This window comes from Mustela nivalis (assembly GCF_964662115.1).
Source record: "Mustela nivalis genome assembly, chromosome: Y".
Taxonomy (NCBI): Eukaryota; Metazoa; Chordata; class Mammalia; order Carnivora; family Mustelidae; genus Mustela; species Mustela nivalis.
The window spans coordinates 90,194-96,400 of record NC_139041.1 but is presented as its reverse complement, the minus strand read 5'-3'; positions in this window follow the sequence as shown (position 1 = coordinate 96,400).

Below are 6,207 nucleotides of genomic sequence, written 5' to 3'. Positions count from 1 at the left end.
ATACCCCTTGTCCTCCATGCTATTTTTTATGCTCCACAAATAAATGAAACCATATGATAATTGACTCTCTGTGCTTGAGTTATTTCACTCAGCATAATCTCTTCCAGTCCCGTCCATGTTGCTACAAAAGTTGGGTATTTGTCCTTTCTGATGGAGGCATAATACTCCATAGTGTATATGGACCATATCGTCCTTATCCATTCGTCTGTTGAAGGACATCTTGGTTCTTTTTAACAGGTGGGCACCCATGGTCATTGCTGATATAAACATTGGGGTACAGATGGCCTTTCTTTTCACGACATCTGGATCTTTGGGGTAAATACCCAGGAGTGCAAGTGCAGGGTCATAAGGAAGTTCTATTTTTAATTTCTTGAGGAATATCCACACTGTTCCCCAAAGAGGCTGAACCAATTTGCATTCCCACCAACAGTGTAAGAGGGTTCCCCTTTCTTCACATCCCCTTCAACACATGTTGTTTCTTGTCTTGCTAATTTTGGCGATTCTAACTGGTATAAGGTGATAACTCAATGTGGTTTTCATTTGAATCTCCCTGAGGGATAGTGATGATGAACATTTTTTCATTTGTCTATTAGCCATTTGTATGTCTTCATTAGGGAATATCTGTTCATATATTCTGCCAATTTTTTGATATAATTGTCTGTTTTGTGTGTGTTGAGTTTGAGGAGTTTATTATACATCCTGGATATTAACCTTTTGTCTGTACTGTCATTTGCAAATATCTTCTCCCATTCCGTGGGTTGCCTCTTTGTTTTCTTGACTGTTCACTTTGCTGTGCAGAAGCTTTTGATTTTGATGAAGTCCCATAAGTTCATTTTCACTTTTGTTTTTTGCTTTTGGAGACATATCTTGAAAGAAGTCGCTGTGGCTAATATTGAAGAGATTACTGCCTATGTTCTCCTCTAGGAGTCTGATGGATTCATGTCTCACGTTGAGGTCTTTAATTCATTTTGAGTTTATTTTTGTATACAGTGTAAGAGAATGGTCAAATTTCATTCTTCTCCATATAGCTATCCAGTTTTCCCAGCACCATTTATTTAAGAGACTGTCTTTTTTCCACTGTATATTTTTTCCTGTTTTGTCGAAGATTATTTAACTATAGTGTTGAGAGTCCATATCTAGGCTCTCTACTCTGTTCCACTTGTCTATGTGTCTGTTTTTATGCCAGTACCATGCTGTCTTGGTGACCATATCTTTGTCATAAAGTTTGAAATCAGGTAACATGATGTCCCCAGTTTTATTTTTGTTTTTCAACATTTCCTTAGCGATTCGGGGTCTCTTCTGATTCTACACAAATTTCTGGATTATTTCCTCCAGCTTTTTGAAGAATACCAGTGGAATTTTTATCTGAATAGCATTAAAAGTATAGATTGTGCTAGGCAGTATTGACATTTTAACAATGTTTATTCTTCCCATCCAAGAGCATGGGATGGTCTTCCATCTTTTTGTGTCTCTTCAATTTATTTCATGAGTGTTCTGTAGTTCCTCAAGTACAGATCCTTTACCCCTTTGGTTAGGTTAATTCCCAGTTATCTTATGGTTCTTGGTGCTGTAGTAAATGGAATCGATTCTCATTTTCCTTTCTGTATTTTTATTGTTAGTGTATAAAGCCACTGATTTCTGCACATTGACGTTGTATCGTGCCACGTTTCTGAATTGCTGTATGAGGTCTAGTAGTTTGAGGTTGGGGTTTTGGGTTTTCCATATAAAAAATCATGTCATCTGCGAAGAGAGTTTGACTTCTTCATTACTAATTTGTATACCTTTTATTTTTCTTTGTTGTCTGATTGCTTTTGCTAGGACTTCTAATACTATGTTGAATAAAGAGTGGAGAGAGTGGACATCCTTGTCGTGTTCCTGATTTCAACGGGAAGGCTGCAAGCTTTTTCCCATTGAGGATGACCTTTGCTGTGGGTCTTTCATAGATAGATTTGATGAATTTCAGGAATGTTCCCTCTATCCCTATACTTTGAAGCGTTTTAATCAGGAATGGATGCTGGATTTTGTCAAATGCTTTTTCTACATCAATTGAGAGGACCATGTGGTTCTTCTCTCTTCTCATATTAATTTGTTCTATCACATTGATTGATTTGTGAATGTTGAACCATCCTTGTAGCCCAGGGATGAATCCCACCTGATCATGGTGGATAATCTTTTTAATGTGCTGTTGGATCCTGTTTGCTAGGATATTGTTGAGAATCCTAGCATCCATATTCATCAGTGAAATTGGTCTGAAATTCTCCTTTTTGGTAGGGTGTTTGCCTGTTTGGGGATCAGGGTAATGCTGACTTCATAGAAAGAGGCAGGATGTTATCCTTCTGCTTCAATTTTTTGAAACAACTTTAGGAGAATAGATGATATTTATTCTTTGAAAGTTTGGCAGAATTCCCCAGGGAATCCATCAGGTCCTGGGCTCTTGTTTTCTGGGAGATTTTTGATCACTGCTTCAATCTCATTACTAGATATTGGTCTATTCATGTTGTCAATTTCTTTCTGGTTCAATTTTGGGAGTTTATAGTTTTCCAGGAATCCATCCATTTCATCTAGGTTGCTAAGGTTATTGGCATATAACTGTTGATTATAACTTATCATGACTGTTTCTATTTCTTTGGTGTTCATTGCAATCTCTCCCTTTTTATTCATAATTTTATGAATATGAGCTTTCTCTCTTTTCTTTTTGATTGGTCGTCAATGGTTTATCAATCTTATTGATTCTTTCAAAAAACAAGCTTCCAGTTTCATTGATACGTTCTAGTGTTTCTCGGGTTTCTACCTCATCGATCTCAGCTCTTATCTTGATAATTTCCCTTCTTATGTGCGGAGTTAGTTTGATTTCTTGTTGATTCTCCAGTTCTTTAAAGTATAGAGACAGCTGGTGTATTCTAGATTTTTAAATTTTTTTGAGGGATGCTTGGATGGCTGTGTATTTCCCCCTTAGGAATGCCTTTCCCATATCCCATAGGTTTTGAACCAAAGTGTCTTCATTCTCATTGTTTTCCATGAATTGTTTCAGTTCTTATTTGATCTCCTGGTTGATCCAAGCATTCTTAAGCAAGGTAGTCTTTATCCTCCAGGTGTTTGAGTTCCTTCTAAACTTTTCCTTGTGATTGAGCTCCAGTTTCAAAGCATTGTGATCTGAGAATGTTCAGGGAATAATCTCAGTCTTTTGGTATCAGTTGAGTCCTGATATGTGACCCAGTATGTGTCTATTCTGGAGAAGGTTCTATGTGCACTTGAGAAGAATGAGTATTCTGTTGTTTTAGGGTGGAATGTTCTGTATATATATGAAGTCCATCTGGTCCAATGTGTCATACAATGCTCTTGTTTTTTATTGATTTTCTGCTTTGATGATCTGCCTATTTCTTAGATGTGTGTTAAGATCTCCACATATTAGTGTATTCATATCAATATGACTCTTTATCTTGATTAACAGGTTTCTATGTGATTGGCAGCTCCCATATTGGGGACATAGATGTTTACAATTGTTAGATCATCCTGGTGGATAGTCCCTTTAAGAATGATGTAGTGTCCTTCTGTATCTCTGACTACAGTCTTTAGTATAATGTCTAATTTATCTGATATGAAAATCACTACCCCAGTCTTCTTTTGAGGCCCATTGGCATGAAAGATGCTTCTGCATCCCTCACTTTCAGTCTGGGTGAATATTTAGGATCAAAATGTAGTGTTTTTTTAGACAACATATAGATTGGTCCTTCGTTATATACAATCTGCAACCCTGTGCTGTTTTATGGGCACATTTAGGCCATTTACATTGAGAGTGATTATTGATAGATACGTTTTTATTGACATCGAGTTACCTTTGAAGTCTTTCTGTCTGTAGATTGTCTTTATATTTATGTTGAATGCTATTCTTAGGATTTTCCTCTTTTATAGAACCCCCCTTAATATTTTCTGCAGTGTCGGCTTCGTGGTTGTATAATCTTTACACCTTGCCGGTACTGAAAACTCTTTATCTCTCCATCCATTTTGAATGTCATTCTTGCTGGATAAAGTATTCTTGGCTGCCTTTCTTCTCATTCAGTGTCCTGAATATGTCTTGCAAGCCCTTTCTGGCTTTCCAGGTCTCTGTTGTGTGTTCTGACGTTATTCTGATGGGCTTTCCTCTGAACGTAAGGATCTCATTTTCCCTAGCTGCTTTCAAGAGGTTCTACCTACATTTATAAATTTTTATTCTTACTCTTAGGTGTCTTGAGGATTTTTGAGAATCTGTAATCTTGGGGGTAAACCGTTCGGCCTCTAGTACATGAACGCTGGTTCCATTCACAAGATTCAAAGAATTTTCATGAAGAACTAGTTCCAGTATATCTCCTAGACTTCTTTCTTTCTCCTCCCCTTCAGGGATTCCAATAATTCTGATGCTGAAAGATTTCATGGCATCATTTATTTCCCTGATTCTGTTTTCGTGGCTTCTAGGCTGTTTGTTCCAGGCTTCCTCCTGATCCTTTCTCTCTATTTGTCCTCCAAATCACTAATTATATCTTCTTTCTCCGTTACTGTAGCTTTGGGAGAATTTAGATTAGATTGGAACTCATTGAGAGCATTGTGAAGCTCATCCCTGGTAGCTTTCAGCTTTTCCCTAATATTGAAAACATGATCTCTGGTTGTTTTCTGTTCAGCCCTAATCAGTTCTGTTTGGTCACCCATGGCTTTCTCCAACCTAGCGATTGATTGAATAATTGTTAGCCTGAATTCTCTTTCTGACTCATTGTCTATGTTGATAGCCATTAACTCTGGTGAAGAAGGTCCATCCTCTGTATATTTCTTCTGTTGGGCATTCCTCCTTCTCGTCATTTTGGTGAGAGATGGCTGAATGAGTGAAGCTGGATGTATTGACTGTTGTGCAGTCAAGGTGCACCCTTGAACACTTCTGAGCAATCAGGGCTCCCCACCCAAATGAGAAGAAAAAAAAAAAGGAGAGAGAGAGAGAGAGAGACAGAAACAAAAGGTGACATAAAAAAGAAGGTTCAGCTCAAATAGGCCCCAAGGTAAGATTTATGAAGTATACAAACAAAAAAAGACAAACAAAAGGACTGATAAAAGTACATGACAAGAGGGGACAAGATGGTGGGGATTTAGGAGGAGGCGTCTTTTCAACTTGTACCCCAAAGTGAAATGATTACCTACCAAAGAACTCTGATCACACATGAAATCAGCCTGAGATCAGATTGGGGATTGGGAACCTTGACTGATATCAGAAAATAAACAAAAGGGGGAAGGAGCCACCATAGGCAACCAGTTGGAAAGTAATACCCCATTACGAGTGAAAGTGCCCTGCCTCTGAGGACCAGCATTAACTTGGAGACTGGTTGAAAGCACTCCAAAAGAGCAAAGTATCTCAGGAATAAATTGTGGGAATCCAGAAGACTAGAGACAGGAGCTTAAGTCCCCAGTCCCAGGACAGCCTCCCCTGGCGCTGAGGCAGAGAAAGTGCGGCAGAGAAACCAGCTCTTGGTCCTGAAGCCACCAGCCTGCAGAGAATGCATGGGATCCATTTCCTGTGAGGGTATGGGAGCCAAGCTGGGTGGCAGCCCTACTATAGAGCCTGAGATACTCCCCTGAGAGAGGTATAAAGGCCCATCTGGTGCCTTTTGATATGCGCTATTGTTACAGAGCCTGCACCAAACTCTCCTTCCAGAGAGGTGCTTGAAGGCCCAGCCTGGTGCTCTCAGACCTGTGCCCCATTCTCAAAGCCTGAGTCCTGCAAGCGAACCTCAGTCTCCCCTGAAATTGGTGCGTGCAAGCTGGGCGCTCTTGGACACAGAAAGACCAGGCACCCCCAGCCAGGGCCAGCGAGAAAATCTCAGTGTGTGATTGCTGCTTGGAACCTCCAAGGCAGTCTGGAGGCATCAAGACAGCTGCCACTGCCTTGGCTTTGGGTACAAGCAAAAGATCCTGCATCCCCAGGGACTGCAACTTGGAACCTGCTCTGCCAGTGGCCAAGGCGGAACTTATTTAGGCTCTTCAGCCATACTGAGGTTTCTCTCTGAGAGGGAGATCAGGGTGTGGTTTGTTTTCCTCTAAAACTAGAAAAACCATCAAAAGAGGTCAAAGTGAGAAAAAAAAATGAACAAACATAAAAACCGCCAGAGAACAAAAGCCTCAACAACAAGAAGAAAAAGAGTTTCCTCAGAGCCCACCCCCTTGAGGGGGGCGAGAAGACTTAAGTCA